At 38.4% G+C, this 19,556-nt stretch overlaps 1 long non-coding RNA gene across 3 annotated transcripts; it reads right to left on the reverse strand.

The window, feature by feature from the left end:
• Positions 1-1,064: 1,064 nt before the first annotated feature.
• LOC138171775 (uncharacterized) lies at positions 1,065-18,428 on the reverse strand. 3 transcript variants are annotated; one of them, XR_011170967.1, is made up of 3 exons: positions 18,228-18,428; positions 2,002-2,170; positions 1,065-1,377 (listed from the first exon to the last, which is right to left on the reverse strand). It is a non-coding gene; the product is annotated as an uncharacterized lncRNA (long non-coding RNA). The 3 variants fall into 3 exon arrangements; XR_011170966.1 differs by lacking the exon at positions 18,228-18,428 and adding an exon at positions 16,966-17,063; XR_011170968.1 differs by lacking the exons at positions 2,002-2,170; positions 18,228-18,428 and adding an exon at positions 16,966-17,069.
• Between the last annotated feature and the right edge of the window lie 1,128 nt (positions 18,429-19,556).

Consider the following 19,556-nt stretch of genomic DNA (forward strand, 5'->3'; position numbering starts at 1 on the left):
TCCTAGCTTCCATTAAATCCCAACTAATGGCAGATAGGTGGCACAGTGGATGAAGCACCAGGCCTAGAGTCAGGAAGACCTGAGTTCAAATTCAGCTCGACACTTAAAAGCTGGGTGACCTTGGACAAGTCACTTACCCCCATTTGCCTCAGTTCTTCATCTATAAAATGAGCTGGAGAAGGAAATGGCAAACCACTCCAGTGTCTGCCAAGAAAACCCCAAATGGGGTCATGAAGAGTCTGACAGAACTGAAATGACTGAACAACAGCAAAATCCTACCTTCTACAGGAAGCATTTTTCAAGCCCTCTTAATTTCAGTGCTTTCTTTGTTTTAATTATTTAACATGAATCCTGTGCATACCTTGTTTTGTATATACCGGCATACCTTTGTTGCACCCCAAAAACTATGTGCAACAGAAATCCTTACCCAAATAATACTCAGAGGTTTCTCAAGGTAGGAAGCATAAAATAATGGTTTAATACAATTTCGAGAAAGAGCTATCCTCCTGACAAATGGTCATGGAGGAGAAGCAATTTACAAAAGGAAATGGTGAAATTATAAAGCCCTAATGTGGAATTCTCCCCCACCCCCTTCCTGACCCTTTTCTTCCACTGGCTGGAAGTTAGGTGTACAATCTAAGTGCAGCAATCTATCTCAAGTACAGGAACAAGGAAACAGCAGATCACCCAATGTACATTTGAGAAAGCACTTCTGTCTTTATTTGGCATATCTTGTGCTGAGGTGGCACTGAGGAGGGTCTCCATTGCTCTAAGTCCCAGATTCCTGCAAGGTCAGGTGACTTCTAAACTTGGGCCTAGTGGATGCTGAAGCTACTCTAGATTTGATTTTTTAGAATGGGGAAACTTCACTGCAAATTATCCCTCACACCTTGAAGATATTGTGGATTCAATTCCAGACCATCGAGAAAAAGCACATATCTCAATGAAGCGAGTCACAAATTTTTTGGCTTCCCAGTAAATATAAAAATTATATTTATACCATGCTGTAGTCTGTTAAGTGTACAATAGTATTATGTCTTTTAAAAAAGCAATGTACATACCTTAATTTAAAAATACTTTATTACTAACAAATGCTATCATCTGAGCCTTTGGCGAGTCATAATCTTTTTGTCGGTGGAGGGTCTTCACTTGATGTTAATCTTTTTGCTGGTGGAAGGTTTTGATGTTAATGGTTTCTGACTCATCAGAGTGGTTGTTGCTGAAGGTTGGGGAGGCTGCAAGAATTTCTTAAAAGAAGATAACAAAAAAGTTGACCACATCGATTGACTCTCCCTTTCACTTGAACATGTAGGGGCCATTACAGGATTATTAATTGGCCTAATTTCAATATTGTTCTATTTCAAGGAACAGTGAGGCCTATGGAGGAGAATGACAGGGAAAAGCAGATCAGTGGAGCAGTCAGTACACACCAATATCAATTAAGTTTACAGTCTTATATGGGCATGATTTGTGCTACCCCAAAATAATCACAATTGTAACATAATAATTAAAAAGCTTGAAATATTACAAGAATTACCAAAATGTGACACAGAGACAGGATGTAAGCACATGCTATTGGAAAAACGGCAGCTGACAGATTCTCTTGATGCACAGTTGCTACAAACCATCAATTTGTAAAACAAAAAAAAAGTCGCTATATCTGCAAAGCGCAATAAGAAGCTCAATAAAAGGAGTTACGCTTATATTTGTTTTTATGTTGCTTCTGCCATTAGATTGTAAGCTCCTTGAGGGCAGGGACTGTCTCTTGCCTCTTCTTGTATTCCTAGAGCCCTATTCCAAGCACAATTCTTGGCACATAGTAGGTGTTTGAGAACTGCTTCTTTTCTGATAGATTGATGAATCTATGTTTTAGATAGAAGGGAGAGTAGGCCTACAGGTCAGTGGTTACTTGATGTTTTCTTAGTGATCTCTTTCAGAATCAGTAAGGTCTGAGATTTTTTTTCCCCTAAGTCTTTAGGTATCATCCCTCCCTTTAGCTACCTTGTGAATTGATCTGCTTTTACTGCTTCCAGCATTAATCCCTTCTATGTATGCTTGATTCAATCTGGCTGCTTTTCCCAGCTTTGTTTTCTTTAGTATGATTACCACTTCCTCTGTAAACACTTCAGGCACTGTGATGTTTGTGTCCAGTTGTGTAGTTCCATTATCCCTGAGGGTGAAAATAATTTGCGGTAATAATTTTTGCAAACCTTTTCCATTTTTCTGCTGTTTATGGGTTTTGAATGCCCTTGGTATGGATTTGCTTAGTTAAATATCTTGCCAAGCTTTCTCTCTGCTACATGAGAAGATACTGCACATAAATGTCTGTCATTTTTCTTTGTAAGATTTTACAAATGAGTTAATATTCTAACCTGGTATTGCCTTTCACAACTGCTCTCCACTCATCAAGAAAGTAAACTATTTGTTAGACTAGGGCATATTGTTGACTCTTTTGATCTCCTTGTTTTAGAAATTAATTTATGTTGGTTTTACTGCTGGATGAAATTAGTAGTCAGTGTTGATGTTTATATTGTCCACCTCCCTTTTTTTTATCAAATGCTTTATTAACTTCTAGTTTACATCACTCATTTCTGCAAGATTTTGAGTTACAAATTTTCTCCCCGTTTTTCCCCTACCCACCACCCCAAAATAGCAGTCCCACAGGATATCCCCTCCTCCAATCTGCTGTCTCCCATATCTTCTCTCATACCCCCTCCAACTCTTCAGTAGGGCACGGTGGATCTCTATGCCCCAGTGCCTGTATATCTTATTTCCCAGTTACATGTAAGATGGTATTAATAATAGTATATATATATATATATATATATATATATATGTATGTATGTATGTATTTTTTTAAACATTTGATTTTAAAGCTTTGAATTCCAGATTCATTCCCTTCCTCTGTAGTCACCCATTCTTACTGGGAAGATAAGCAATTCAATATAGGTTGTTCATGTGTAGCTATGCAAAACATTTCCATTGTGTCCACATCCCTTTTTTAAAATTTAGTAGTTTTTCAACTAATTCTTGTTGAAATCTTTTCAATTGCATACCATATCTTTTCTCATTATTATTCTTTCTTCCTATTTATTATAAACTCTAATCTTAGCTCTAGCGAGCCCACAATCTGACTGCAGAGACAGCTGAGGCAGAAAAAGGGAATAAAGGAAAGGGAATAAGTAATCATTAATGTGCCAGGGCACTCTGCTAAATGCTTTACAAATATTATACCACTTCATCCTCATAACAACCCTGGGAATTTGGTGGTATTATTATTGTTCCCATTTTACAGTACAAGAAACTGAGGCAAATAGAGATTAAAGTGACACGTCCAGGGTCACACCAGTAATAAGTGTCTGAGACTGGTTTTAAACTCGGGTCTTCCTGACTCCAGACCCAGCAGTCTACTCACTGTACCACCTAACTGCTGTCCAGGGATAGCTCCCATTGTCCATTATAAGTCTTTTCATGTCTGTTAAAATACAGTTGATTTTATTCTTGGTATTTCTTATTTGGCACTCATCATTTTCAGCATCTAATAATTCTTTCTTTGAGAAAAGTATTCATATTATAAAGATGTGAGGCTTCTGTATAATCTACACATCTTTGGCCTCTTTCATTTCTTACTTTGAACTGTACTTTCCCACATATTTTTCCTCATCCTCACCTATTCCTACCTTTAAATTGATGTCACTAAGTATCAGAGTTTATGTTGATTTGATCTGCAAAGTCTCATCAAACTTTTCATTGGATTTCTCTACCCCTTTGTCCTCAATAATTGATTTTCATGTGTAAGCTGTAATTATTTTCAAGGTGGTCATTTGGCAGACTTATCATCAATAGTGCAATAAGTGATAACCAAGTTTCCAATAAAATAATATTTCTAGTAGCTTTGGGGAATCATAACAATGTGTTTCTTTCCTTTTCCAAGGAGTACCTATGAATTATTCTTCTACTTAGCTGCAACTTCCTACTTTCTTTTCATTTTGCTTATACAAGAATGTCAAGATTGATGTGATTCAGCTCCTCCAATGATATATCCACTCATTGGTCATTGGACTGGATTTTATATTTTGAGTTCCTAAATTGTGATTCTTAGCACCCTCCGCTCCCTTTCCTAATGCTCTGTATCATGGAAGAAACAGGAAGAAGCCATATTGGACTGAAAGTCATTTTTTTTCTTTATTGCTTCATGCATTGCCCTGGCCAAAAATTTCATCACCTAAAAAGGATTTAGGGGGCGGCTAGGTGGTGCAGTGAATAGAGTACCAGCTCTGAAGTCAGGAGGTCCTGAGTTCAAATGTGGCCTCAGACACTTAACACGTACTAGCCATGTGATCTTGGGCAAGTCACTTAACCCCAATTGCCCTGCCTTCTCCCCTACAAAAAAAAAAAGCCCATGAAAACCTTTGAAATAATGCCAATGTTAAATCCATTGGTGTTTGCAATTTGGGAGCCCAGATGAGACATAGGTGTTTAGAGCATCATAAAATTCAATAATGTAAAATCAAAAAATTCTCCATAGAACAAAAAGGACAGGGAAGGGAGAACCATTCCATATCTATCTCCCTTTTTCTGTTTGGAAAAATGCCTTTGTTAATGCAAAATAGTTTGCAATGAGGCAGATAAGACTATTGAGGAATAGAAGATTACTTGTGCCCTTCCCTGGAGTCTCAATTAGATGAAGGCTATGCATAAGTCAAAAAGAAAAGGAAATATACCAACACAAAGTTTTGTTTTCACCTACATACTGGTTTTGTTGCTTATAATCTTACAGAAAAGTCTACAAGCCTCCTACTGCTATATTTTTTTAACATTAATTTTAGTTTGAGCTTTTCTGTCATGTTAACAAGAGCTATCCTGTGCTAAAAACTGAAGTGGCCTCAGAAGAGAGACTTCTCTTAAGGACTCTATTTCCCTACCTACCTACCTTCTGAATTATCTTCCGCAAAGATTTTGCAACAACCTTTTTTCACCCTCCCTACAGCTACGTTATAATTTACGTGGAAAACAAGTCCACAACCTCTGCAATGAACAAATTAAGGTTGCTTTCTAACTAAAGAGTAGCTCCATTCTGGGAGCCAAAGGGTACTTCTAAGTGAATTTTAGATGTTGATTTTGGCATCTCTAGCCAATTTATCTCTCTAATTTCTGTCTATCCCCCTCTGCTCCTACAAGAAATAGCAAACAGCTCATATTTCCAGAACCTTTAAAGATTAAAAAGCATTTCACATTCATAAGCTTATTTAGCCCTCACAATCACCCTGTGAGGTAGGTAACACAGGTGTTGTCCTCATTTTTCAGATTAAAAAAAATGAGGCATAGAGAGGTTATGGCTTTATATCAAATAGTAAGTGATGAGAGTTTGAACTCAGTTCAAAGCCAAGTCCAGTGTTCTTCCCAACTGCATTTATACTAATTTGTTAGCTAGCAAAGGAGGACTAGGGAAAACAGGTTCTTTATGGAAGCTAAGGGGAGTTGTCCTCAATTTCAAGATTGTGAAATAGGCATTGGTTGTCTTAGGCATCTCCTCCTCTGTCCCTTCATACTCTCCCTTCCTCTTAGCACTCTGTTTTCTTGCTATCTCTAGCTTCCCATTGCCACAACCCACCTGAGCTGGCCTTCCACAGGCAGGGTGCTTAATGATCCTGACCTCTTCTCTGCCTCATCTTAAGTCCAACAGTCCTTACTGGACACCTTGCCAAAACAGCAGACAATGGCGGCATCTGGCAATAAAAAGTGGTTTAGACTTCTACCTAAGAAGGCTTTTAGATGTGTCAATAGATCCCTATGTACTAGATGGGGTCCCTTGATATAAAGCAGAGACTATCTAAAAGTCACTCAGTGAGTCAGTAAGCATTAACTAAACCTCTACTGGGGTCAGGGATAAGAAGGAAGTCAAACAGTCCCTGCTCACAAAGAGCTCACACTCTAATCTTGGAAATAAACATGATAGCTGTACAAATCATGTATGTGCAAGATTAATTGGATATAATCAACAGAGGTAAGGGGCTAGTACCAAGGGGGATAAGCAAAAACTTCTTTTCAAAGATGGGAATTCACTATTCAGCTCTGAATGCCTGCAAAGGGAAAAAGGCATAGCAAACAAAATAATCATTGGCCTTCCTGTATGATCATAATAAGAGGCAGCTGGCCCAGTGGATAGAGAACTGGGCCTGGAGAGGGAAGACCTGAGTTCAAATCCAGCCCCTGACACTTACTAGCTGTGTGACCTTCTGTTTGCCTTAATCCACTGGAGAAGGAAATGGCAAACTGGGGCAGCTAGGTGGCACAGTGAATAGAGCACTGGCCCTGGAGTCAAGAGGACCTGAGTTCAAATCTGGTCTCAGACGCTTAACACTTACTAGCTGTGTGACCTTGGGCAAGTCACTTAACCCCAACTGCCCTCCCTTTCCTCCCTCCAAAAAGCAAAAAAAAAAAAAAAGGAAATGGCAAACCACCCCAATATTTTCTCAAAAAAATCCTATGGACAGCACTGTAATGCTACCAGCCATAGGGTCACAACTGGACATTGGACACAACTGAACAACAACAATAATAATCATAATTGGTAGTTATCATTTTAAAGAAACCTCATTTATTCTTGTGTAATAATTTCACCGTGCAATAATTATGGTAATAGGAAGCAAGGCATTGTGGATAGAAAGACAGCCTAGGAGTCAAGAAGACGTGTCTGGGCCCTGCCTCCAACATACTGACTGTATGATCCTGGGCAGATCACTTAACCTCTTGGAGCTTCCAGACAACTGTATTAAGCATATAAATTGTCGAACAACTTGAATTGGTAGAATTTGCACAACAGGCAATGAAACCAGAGATCCATCCCCCACCCCCAAAGAATTACACAGCAAGAATGTATGTGTTTTACTAATGAAAATGAGAGCTTTGTAGATATAAGGTACTATATAAAATAAAGCCATTATTATTATTGAGTACAGCATTATAGATATATTCTAGAGCCCTTTGGCAGGGCCCTTGGTAAAAGGAAGAGAGTATTCACTATAACTGCAGTAAAGAATGGGGTCACCATCTGGAGGTCTGGCAGGTAGCCAACCTTCCTAAAATAAGGTCAGTCAATCAACAACTTTTATTGAATACCTATTAATTTGTAGAGCAACTTTGCAGGCCACCTGCAATGTGATGTGCCTCCAATCCTGGATCCATCCTTGGCTTTAGAATCCCAGGGAAGACTGGGCTCTTTGTCTCTTCTATCAAAGCAATCTTGAAGGTGTTTGAAAATATCTAAGTTATACTCTTAATTCCAACTCACTCACTATTTGTTCATCCTTTGTTCCTGAAGAGGACCAATGATATTAGGAGGATAATGTCTTGATTTGCAAGTGAATTGGATTTAAGTGAGGCAGAGTTGTACAAAGTCATCAGCCCCATTCTCTCTTCTAAAGTCATCAGAGTTCAGTGGCAAGACATAGGTCAGGAAGACTGGTGATGGGCCCAGATGCAATGGGAGACTTTGGCCTTTTGAAGCTAAGGTCTTTCCCAGGTATCAATTTGTCTGAAGCAACACCCATTCGGTAGTTAAGGGTCAAGTAAGAATTGAGCTGAAAGATAATATACTTTGCATTCACAAAGAATCAATTGGGGAGGGGAAGACCCTCAGAGTTCCTGTCCACAACAAAAACAATTGCTATTTATACTCATTCTAAGCCCTCAAAATTCTTAATTCTAGCTCATTCACTACACAGTGATATACGTACTAAATGGAGTCAAATATAGGTTCAGGGTCTCACAAAACCAAAGAAGTAACAGTAATAATTTACTCATATGCCTAAGTAATACTACCAGTATAAGAATTCTCCCTACCAATATAGATAACAGCCCATCTGTGATTTAGTGATTAAGTCCTAAAGAATCCCTGGAGATACACAGAAGTTAAACAACTTGCCTGGGGTCACACAGCTAGTGCCAAAGGCAGAACTTCAATCCAGTTCTTCCAGACTCAAGTATTTTATCCAGCATATCAGACTTCTTCTAACAGAAATTTACATTCATAAAATTCTTCCAAATTTTTAAAACATTTTCACATCTAGTATATCATTTGATCCTAAGAATAATCCTGGGATGTAGGTAGGTATCCCCATTTCCCACAAAAAGAAAATGAGTCAGAGAATTTATTACTTAACTAAAGCAATAGAATTAGCCAAAGAAATGTGAATAGAACCCAGATCACCTGGCTCCAAACCCAAAACTAAATTTCTCTCTTCCTCCCTTACAGAACAAAAGCTATGGCCTGAGAATAGTTAGTGCAGGAGAGAACTGAACTCACTGTTGAGTGTCTAGCACTGCCACTAGCCCCTACCTACCTCAATAACTTTGCTATCATATCACAATAGGGCCATAATAAGTTCACCTCAACAAAGCTATGTCACCTTCTATAGCCCATTAAGAATGCCACCAGTGCCACACAATCACAGAATTTCCTACCTCACCCATATGCATGAAGAGAATAACAGAAGGTAAGAGGCATTTATCTAGTGCCTGCTACATTCCAGGCACTGTCATAAGTGCCTGAAGCCCAAGTACAATCATCCAGGTCCAGGTCTTGGCAGTTCCTACTCTAAGTGACCTCTTGGGAAATAAAGTAGTCCTGGGTCAATCTGGGTTACACTCAGCTCTACAGGTTTCGTTCAGAATCCTGCTCCTTTAGAATTTCTCTCAAAGGCTATGGGGAAGAACTATTCTAACCCTAACCACACCCCTACATTCCAAACAACCACCAGTGATAAAGACAAGCTATGACTCCTCAGACCAAAAGATTCCTTTTTCTTCCTCTACTGGATGACTTCAAGGTCTGTCTTGACCATTCCTACTTAGACGTGATTTGCTACTTATAAAGCTCTAAGGGTAGGTCATAGTCTTCCCCATCACACAACACATTCTGACATCTACATGGCATTCCTCTTCCCTGAGGACTTACTCAGTGAAATCTGGTACAGAATGAACACACAAAATCCAAATAACTGAAGAATAGCATTGGTACGGTTTGATGATTTTGAAGCCACTTAATTCAGACTTAGAAGCCCATCATATCACTATTGCTAAAAACTGAAGACCTCAGTCACTAAAGTACTATCCCAGGGCTTCTTAATCTTTTTCCACCCTGGATGCCCTTTCCATTTAGGCAGCGTTTATTGGGCATTGCATGGCCCAAGGGCATGCACAGTGGAAAGTGTGCATGCTTTGTGTTCAGAACCAACACTGCAGTAAAGTTGTGTATAACACCGGCAAACTGCCAGACACACCTCAGATTCATTATGGGTTTGATTTTTAATTCATTTTTGGTCATTGCACATTCAGAAACTTTATACTCTTGCCAAATTTTTCATCTTGGGCCTAGCCAAATTACTTTCCAGATAACAACCTGTAATGGGAATGCAAATTTGGAAGATCTTCCCTGCCCCTAGGCTAAAGTGCACCTGAAGCCTTGGGTGGGAGGCTTGTTTTTCAGTAAATACTTCTTGATTGGCCAGTGAGTCAATAAGGTTGTTACATTTTCTGAGCCAGGAGAAGGCTATATAAGCCCTGATGTGTAGCTTTGTTTTGGGACTCACTTTGAGAAGTGTTCTGTGATTTGATCTGAATTCTGGGAAGCCGTTGTTGAGAGTCCCCCGGCTTTGAAAAACCCAGATGTTGACTGGGTATGGATGTAATAGTTGGACAGTTTGGAAATCTGTTTACTTGATCTGTCTCTGTCTTGATAATTCTGCCTGTATATTTTGAAGTTCGGGATGCTGACCTTTTTCCCCTGAACAAGGTAAATGATATATGGTCTAACTGATTAAAGTAAGCTTGTTAACCCATTTTGAGTTGCTTTCCTTTAACAAAGCAGATCCAAGAACCTGTATGGGCAGCAAACCCTGAGGACGTGCTTGGGGTGCTTGCTGCTACAAAATGGCATCACGAACAGGATCTGCAGAGTAAAAGGAAAGTATGGGGGCTGGGATAATCGTTTGTTTCCCAGTTGTGGTAGCTGTGACTCTGTGGAGCCATGGAGCAGAAGAGAAGAATGGCCTGAATGCAGGCAGAATTATCAAGACAGAGACAGATCAAGTAGACAGATTTCCAAACTGTCCAACCATTACATCCATACCCAGTCAACATCTGGGTTTCCACATCTGGGTTTTTCAAAGCCGGGGGACTCTCAACAACGGCTTCCCAAAATTCAGATCAAATCACAGAACACTTCTCAAAGTGAGTCCCAAAACAAAGCTACACATCAGGGCTTATATAGCCTTCTCCTGGCTCAGAAAATGTAACAACCTTATTGACTCACTGGCCAATCAAGAAGTATTTACTGAAAAACAAGCCTCCCACCCAAGGCTTCAGGTGCACTTTAGCCTAGGGGCAGGGAAGATCTTCCAAATTACACATCCCATTACACAACCCCATCAAAAATTAATTAATATCCTTATTTTCTCATAGCCCCTCCAGCATTTGTTTTTCATTTTGGTTTTTCCTTTCTGGTCATTTTTGCCAATATGATGTATGTGATATGGAAGTTTGGTTGCCTTAATTTGCATTTCTCTAATTATTAGTGATTTGGAGTATTTTTTTGTAATATGGTACTGATACTGAAAACTATCTATATCCTTTGATCATTTATCAATTGGAGAGTGGTTCTAATTCTTATAAATATAAATTGGTTCCCTTATGTATCTGAGAAATTAGACCTTTATACAGAAACTTACTGCTCTAAAAGCCTTCCCAGGTAGAAGTCTAAACCACTTTTTATTGCCAGATGCCACCATTGTCTGCTGTTTTGGCAAGGTGTATAGTAAGGATGGTTGGGCTAGGAGTAAGGCAGAGAAGAAGTCAGGAACACTCAGAGCCCTGCCTGTAGAAGGTCAACTCAGGTGGGGTGTGGCAATGGGAAGCTAGTTAAAAAAACAGAGTGCTAAGAGGAAGAGGAGTGTGAAGAGACAGAGGAGGAGATGCATAAGACAACAAAATATAAGTATGTTTCCCCACATTTTTTTTTATCATTTTAGTTGCATTGGTTTTATTTCTGTAAAAACTTTTTAATTTTAGGTAATCAAAATTGTCCATTTTACTTTCTGTGGCCCTTTCAATTCCTTGTCTGGTCATAAACTCTTCCCCTACTCAGAGATCTGAAAAACAATTTCTACATTGCCCTTCAAAATTTTTTTATGATACCATGTTTAAGCCTTTTGTCCAAGTCATGCACCTGTATAAAGATCATTTTGGCATATCATAGGAGATGCTGGTCTATACCTCATTTCTTCCAGAATGCTTTCCAGTTTACACAGCAATTTTGTGCTATATTGAAATATCCTCAATATCTGGAATATTTAAACACTGGGACACTAAACTATTATGCTCATTTGTTCCTGTATATTGTGTTAATAATCTACTCTACTGATCATTCTACTTCTTAACCAGTACCAGATTGTTCTGATAATTGCTGCCTTGTAGTATAGTTTAAGATCAGAATCTACTAGTCCCCCTTCCAATTTTATTTTATTTTTCCCTTGAGATTTTGATCTTTTGTTCCTACAGATGAATTTTATTATTGTTTCTAACTATAAGCTGTTTATACTATAGTAACATTGTTTTATATATATAGTTATATAACTGTACTATAGTTTCATAGTATAATTATAAACTGTTTAACTATAAACTGCGTAAATTGTTTCTGACTGTAACTAAGTAAAGTAAATAGTATTGTCAGTTTTATTATGTTGGCTTGGGCTGGCCATGATCAAGTAACATTTCTCAAATTATTTTGATTTGTCTTTATGTAAAGAGTGTATTATAGTTTTATTCAAATGGTTTCAAATGTAAGTCTTGACACATAGATTCCAAGAATTTTATATATTTTTAGTTATTTTTAATGGAATTTATCTTTCTGAAAAGCCAGGGATTTATGTGGATTTATTTTATATCTTGCACCTTTGCTCAGAGAATTCTTTTAGCCTGCTATTCCCCAACCAAGGGCTGGTAGGCTGAAAGGTTTCAGAGCCATTTGGAGACATCAAGTGAAGGTATCATATGAAGCTAATACTCAGACCTAAAGATGTAAAATGTTCAACTTTTAACCACAAGCAAAAGTCTTGGGAAAAGTTCCTTTGGTTCATGTGAATTAAAGGTGAAGAGGCTTCCTTATCCCTACACTATTCCCATATATAGCTCTAGAACTGGAGCTTCTTAGGAAACATTTACATCCATGATGTAACCATCCTAGACATTAGGGTACCCTTTCCCTTTGATGGGTGTTTTCCATTGCTTTCTCCATTCTTACTCTTTAAGTTTCTATCAGAGCTTATCAAGCAAGTTAAGTACTTAAACTGAACAAGTATAAATAAAGGCAGATAAAACCCCTATGTAAATAAAGTATTATATAGCCTTGGAGACCTTTGATATCAGTCCCATAAACATTTGTCCAATTAAATGGAATTGTAAGTGGGAGAGAGCTATCATACAAGGATTCTTACTGCTGTAGATCCTAGGTCAATCTTATATGATCATTTCAACTAATGAGTTAAAACTAGATCAGGGGTTCCTAACATTTTTTGTGTTCTCTGAACCCCTTTCAACAACAACAAAAAGTATCTTGTCCCCCAGGGTACTTACAATGACTACACTTACATTGTGCCCCAGAAGCTACAAATTAAAATTTACATTATATAATATTATAAAATATGAAATTTTATTCTACCTATAATTATTGAAACTAAATATAAAATTATTAAACCATAAAATACATGTGATTATTTTACATGGTACATTCTGTAAAAATTAGTTTTTCATTCAGTCACAGAAATAAAAGAATCAATATTGTGTGGGACCCATACAAAAAAGATAAAGTCAAGGAGATTTGGCAACTGATTAGATGTGTGGAATGAGTGTGAATGAGGAGTTGAGAATGACATTGAAGTTGTGAACCTGGGCTGGATGGATGGTGGTGCCCTCAAAGTAAGAGAAAAGCTCAGCAAAAGAATGGATTGAGAAGTGGGAGGGAGATAGATGATCAGTTTTTTTGAAGAGGCTGAGATTTGAATAGGCTAGAGATGGCAGGAATAGGAACTTACAGAGGTCTGACTTCAGATGGTTTTTGAAGATTGGATGGCAACTGGACAGATTTAAATTTCCAGAAGTGAGGGGTTTATTTTTAATTGAAAATTAATTTAATTTTTAAAAGAGAGACTTTAAGGGATGGCTAGATGGAGCAGTGAGTAAAGTGCCGGCCCCAGAGTCAGGAGGACCCGAGTTCGGTTCCAGCCTCAGACACTTAACACCCACACAAAAAAACTAGCCGTGTAACCTTGGGCAAGTTACTTAACCCCAATTGCCCTCCAAAAAGGCAAAAAAAAAAGAGAGAGAGAGACTTTAGACTACAGGGGTGGGAAGCCTGTGACCTCAAGGCCACATGTGGTCTTCTAAGTCCTTAGGTGCCACCTTTTGATGGAGTCCAAGTTTTATAAAACAAATCCTTTTTTTAAGGAGATTTTTTTCTGTGAAGTTGGGATTCACTCAAAGAGCTGCACTTGAGGACCTAGGGGATCATATGTGGTCTCAAGGCTGCAGGTTCCCTACCTCTGCTTTAAAATTTAATTATTCCTCCTAACTATAGCTCTTACTGTTAATCCTTCATTTTTGAAGAGGATCAATGACATCATGAAGTGATGTCTTAATTTGCATGTGAATTGGATTAAGTAAGGCAGAGCTGTGCAAAATCATTAGCCTCAATCTCTCTTCCAGAGTCATTGGAAGTCCAGTGACAAGACAAAAGTCAGGATGACTAGAGATGGCCCAGGATGTAGTGGATGACCTTGGCGTCTTTGATGTCTGACCATGTCTGACCAAGCTCTAAGTGCTTGTTCTCACCTACCCATTCTGTCAGAAGAAGTCTTCAAATACTTGGGGTAGACATCCCCCTAACTCCCCAGGTATCTATGACTCTAATCAGCTTGGTGTAGTGGAAAGAATGCTAATCTGGCATCCAGAAGACGTTGGCTAGACTACTAGTTCTGTCCCTTACTCTCTGTGTAACTTTAAGCAAGTCACTGAAGCTTTGGGGACCTCAGTTTTCTCATTTGCAAAACAAGGGGTTGGACTAAATAATTATCTGATACTATTAACCATTGTTAAGTTATATGATCCTACGAGAAGCCAAGAAAGAAGACAGACAAAGTAGCAAAGATGAGTATTGTCTCATTTGTGTCATTATATTCATTCCATTTATTGTTAATTTCTGGACCTAAGTTCGTGCTCAACCTAGAAGAGTTACAAATATAATTACCCACTTTATTTCACTATGTTGAGCTAATAAGTAAGGATAAAAGCAGAATATAAAGCACTCACCCATATGAAATAAATTACTTCTTCTAGGTCACTAAAAGCAGTTTGTTTTTAAAGTGGATAGGGGAAGAATTCATACAATTATTCAATAATCACTTAAATTTAAGGAGGTATCCACCTGCTTGAGTTGTCATTACCTAACTTCACTTACATGTTTTATTCATTTTAGATCTCTGTGGGATCACTTCCTAAGTGCTTCGGACTTAACAGCTAAATAAGAATTAAAATTGATAAAATTTTATGAGATTTTGATGCTGAAAATTCATACTTTAAAGCATCTATGTAGTGTTAAAATTTGGGGGTTTTTTCTTTTAAAAATTCTTAAAAAGGAGGAAGGCAATTAAAAGTGTCAACGATATTTCTTGGCAGAAGTTAACTATAATCAATTCTAGAATATCCATGGAAAATTCTTAATCCCAGATTTGTTTCTCCCTACCACCCACTTCCTGCCTTTGACTATTGCTGTGTACTCTAGAAACACAAGTTGCTTTTGATATTAACCCAAGAAAATAAAAATTAAGACAAGGAGTTGGAACTAAATCTATTTGTAAAAACAGGAAATCTTTTTTTTTTTAAAGACCTTTTGCTTTCTAACATTTTAGATAGTATAATCTGGGCATAAATCATATGGTTGTCATTTAGAACCTGTGTTAGTGTGACTATAAGGAAACAGCAGGGAAAGTAATACCCATGAGGATTCCCTAAAGAACAGCTTTGAAAACGTTGTTGTGCCCCGCTGCAGAACTCTTAAAAACTATGTTTATAGCTATTATACTTCTACTGTCTTCTGTTTCAAAAGCTGGATTTGGAATGAGAGGGATTGGACTGAATTATCTGTCTGCCGCTAACTACCTCAGTGACTTCAAAAAATCACTGAAATTCCCTAGGCCTCAGTTTCCTCCTTTGTAAAATGAGGGAGTTGGGTTCAACAGCTCTAAATTTACGATCCTGTGACAAGCAATCACCAAGCTGTAATTGGATCTGTAATCCAAATGCTTGTGTCCCACTTAAAGCTCAGCTCTATTAGACAAAAATTTTCCAAGTAATTTAGAGGAATTAAAAGTAGCACAATAGATATTACAAGCTGCTCTTTGTTTGATGTGGCCTCTGCATTACATCTAGAAAATTCTTACCCTGAGTTTCTCTAATCCTGATGATTCATATCTACTATCTAACTAGGGGGAAACCCTTCTCCCTATTTTTTCTCCCTACTTTCTCATCCTTATCCAGTTCATATTTCCCTCTCCCTAACCTTTATCTATTTTGTCTTCTGGAACGCTGATGTTATTTTTGTTTGTTTTTTCAATTAATAAGAATTTGTTTTCTCTCCTTCACACTGACAAAAAAGAAAATGAAAACAATGCCCTTGTAACAAATATGCATAGTCAAGAATAATAATTTCTCGTATTGACCATGTCTAAAAATATTCTGTACCTTGAATCCATCACCTCTCTTTTAGGATGTGAGTAGGATGCCTCATCATCTATCTCTTAGAACAGTGCTTAATCATTGTATTGATCAGAATTCTTAAATCTTTCAAAATTGTTTAGCTTTTTATTGAAAAAAAATGTTCTCCTGGTTCTATTCATTTGATTCTGCATCAGCACTGTTTCTTTTGTCATTTCTTACAGAATAATATCATATTACATTACTATGCTATAATTTGTTCAAGCATTCCTCAGTAAATGTACACCCTCTTAGTCTGTACATTATTGCCAATTAAAAAAAAAGGTATTAGAAATATTCTTGTGCCTATGGGTCCTTTCTTTTTCACCACTCTATTGTTAATAACTCTCCTTTATCATAAATCTCTTTCTTCCACACTCCTTTTATCTTTTCATTTGACAAAAAATTGCCCCCACAACATTAATGTACCAAATTTCACCCTCACTTGGTGAAAGATGGCTTTCTCTTGAAAATGCCACATTCCTCTCCATCCTCCAATATATGGGGCTTGAAAAATGAATTGGTTTGCTCCCCTCTGACAACTTTCATTTTCCACCAGCTCTCTTCTGAACTAGAGTCCAATATGACCCCAAGAAATAGTAGCAAGATTTCATCAGCCTTGGTTTTCACAACTCATCAGTACCCTCTGCCCTGACTGGAGCATAGAGCAAAGAATTTCTGCCAAAGCCCTCATTTAAAGAGAGACGCCTCCCAACTCAGACGATACTAAACCCATATCCCTAAGCTTGCATCCCACTTGTGTTGCCTTCCCCATTAAATTGTAAGTTCCTTGAGGGCAGGGACTGTCTTTCATTTTTGTATTTGCATCCCCAGCACTTAGCATAATGCCTCCTACAAAGCAGACACTTAATAAACGTTTGTTGACTTGGCTTCCATGACTTTGCTGCCCCCTCTCATCAGTTTCTCTCATTCACTGGAGTCCATCTACCATTCTTTAAATAATTCTCCTTTCTTCCTCATTGGGTTCATCACCTCTCTTACAGCTTTCCTCTCTAACCTACCCCTCCCAACCCCCCCCCAAAAAGAAGCCTTTGCCTTATTCCTTGGTTAAACATTCACCTTCCCAAGTCATTAGTTTCCTCAGCTCCCAAAATCTAACCACCAGAATAATTAAGTCATTCCGAGGGGTGATCCCACCTTGTCTTCACCATCACCTGAAACTACTCCACCTCCCGGAAGCTGAACTTGTAGATTCTGCATTCTGATCTCAACCTACAGTTCTTGAACCTCTCCCACTACCACCTAAACCTGTTCTTCATCTTCTGCTAAATCTTCTGTGCCTTTTAATCCCTCCCTGTTCTCCCAGTTCATTCCCATGTTCTTGCCTCACTCCCCTTCCTTCAAAGACTTTTATCCTAAAGTTAACCAGGTCAAAGTATTTTCCTCCACCCTTGAACGTGTTTGCTTTTGTGCTTTTTATACCCCTGCTAATCTTTTACGCTACTCCCAGCATCTACACACTGTGCCCATATTCTTGAGCCACTTTACACTGCTGAAGGAAGTTATAAAACCATTCAGAATAGTTGAATTCATGGTGTTAAAACTCAACTGGGTCCTCATCGCTGCATTACATGATTCTCTCATATTCTTTCTCTCCTCCACTGTGATATGCTTAAAAAAAGGAGTACTATACTTGCTAACTCTATATCTCTACTACCTAAATGCCTTATAATCTAGCTTTATTTCACTATGGTCTCAGATCAAGAGGTGGCCTTCTAGCCAAAATTAATCCTTCAGAACGTTCACCTTAGTCCCCTGCCCTCCCAATCTCTCCAGCAGATTCTTTCTTATCCTCAGTCTCTTTCAATCTACTGGTTCTTTCCCTGATGCTTACAAAATGTGCCCATCTCTCCTTTCCTTAAAAATCCTCACCTGATCCTACTGTCCCTGATAGGAATTCTCATATAATTTCTCCTCATCATGCTAAAGTCCTGAAGAAGGCCATTTAGTCCTTTAGATGCCTCTACTTCTTCCAATTTTATTCTCTTCTAAACCCTGTTTATGATTTTAAATCTCATGATTCAACTGAAACTGCCTTCTTCAAAGTTACCAATGATCTCTCCATTGCCAAATCTAACCTTTACAGCATTTGACACTGTTGAACATTACTTTTCTGGAAACCATCTCATCACTAGGATTTTCATGACTACTTACTCTTGGTTCTCCTACTATATGATAACCTGTTCCTCTCCTTTGCAGGTTCTTCATGCATGTTACACCCACTCTGTGTGGGTGTACCCCAAGGCTCCGTGCCGGGCCCTCTTTCTCCTTCTATACTTTCTTGCTCAGTAATCTCATCAGCTCAATAATAATTTCTATACAAATGATTACCAGACCTGTATATCTAGCCCTAGTCTCTCTTCTTAGCTCTACCTTTTAGAATGTCAAATTCAGCATACCTCAAACAGAACATATTATCATTTCTTCCAGATACTTCTCTCTTCCTTATTACTGTCATGTGTACCACCTTCTTCCCAATTACTCGGGCACACACCTGACTTGCTGGGCTCTTCACTCTTACTCATACAACATATCCAATCGATTGCCAAATATTGTTACTTCTCTCTTCAGAAGATCTTAGCTACATGCCCCCCTTTCTCTATTCACATGAGCATGACTCCAGTTCTTATTCACATCAACTCTCCCTTGGATTATTGTAATAGTCAGTCCCCTGCTTTAAGTCTCATCTCTAGTCCACCCTCCACTAAATTGCTCAAGTAATTTTTCCAAACTGTCATTTTCTAAATTGTCATTCACACATACCCTATCCTCCTCTGTGAGTAGCAGTGGCTTTCTATTACCTCCAGGATCAAATACATGCTCCTCTCTTTTGATTCCTAAAGCTCCCTTCATACTTTTCTAGCCTTCTTGCATACATGTTCCAGTACACTAATCTACTTGCAGTTTCCTGAAAACTCTTATTTCCTATCATGGTGTCTTTGCACTAACCGATTCCTAGAATTCTCTGACCCCTCACCACTGCATCTTAGCCCCCTTGCCTTCCTCCAAGATTTGGCTGTTTCCACCTACTCTAGAAGGCCTTTCTCACTACCACCTCGCTACTGAAGTCTTCATCTCTCAGAGTGCCTGCCATCTATTCTCTCTCTGTCTCTGTCTCTCTCATCTATATACACACACCTTTGTTCTACAAGCATTTACTAAGCACTCACTCTGAACCAGGTCAGGCATTGTGCTAGGAACTGGATATTCTTTCCATTTTCCTTCTCCTTCCTTGGCTTCTAAGACTGCTCTCCCCTGGTTATTCTTCTGTCTGATGGTTTCACCTTTTCCTCCACTGGTTCATCACCTTCTCCTGGACCTTAAGAGTGTGTGTGTGTGTGTGTCCCCAAAGGATCTGTCCTATGATCTCTTTCCTTCCTAATCTCTTCCCATAAGTTCATTTCTATGAAGGTGATTCCCAAATGTATATAATAAACCCAAATCTCTCACCTGAATGCCGAACATGTAGTTATAACTGCCTACTGGATACTGCCATCTTGATGTCCAGACAGCACCACAACTTGATATGTTCAAAACTAAATTTAAAGTGCCCATTCTGAAAAAAAATTGGAATTATGCTTTTTTAAAAAGTAACTAAAATATTTATTATATTTTTTGACCCAGAGGTACTATGACAAGGCCAAATAGGTCAAAACAGAAAGGTGCCATATATGCTGAAATATTCATAGCTTTTCTTACAGTAGCAAAAAACTGGGAATCCAAATAGA

The sequence above is a fragment of the Petaurus breviceps genome, unplaced genomic scaffold (assembly GCF_028583685.1).
Source record: "Petaurus breviceps papuanus isolate PSGF00001 unplaced genomic scaffold, PetGlider_PUasm1.0 47, whole genome shotgun sequence".
Lineage (NCBI taxonomy): Eukaryota > Metazoa > Chordata > Mammalia > Diprotodontia > Petauridae > Petaurus > Petaurus breviceps.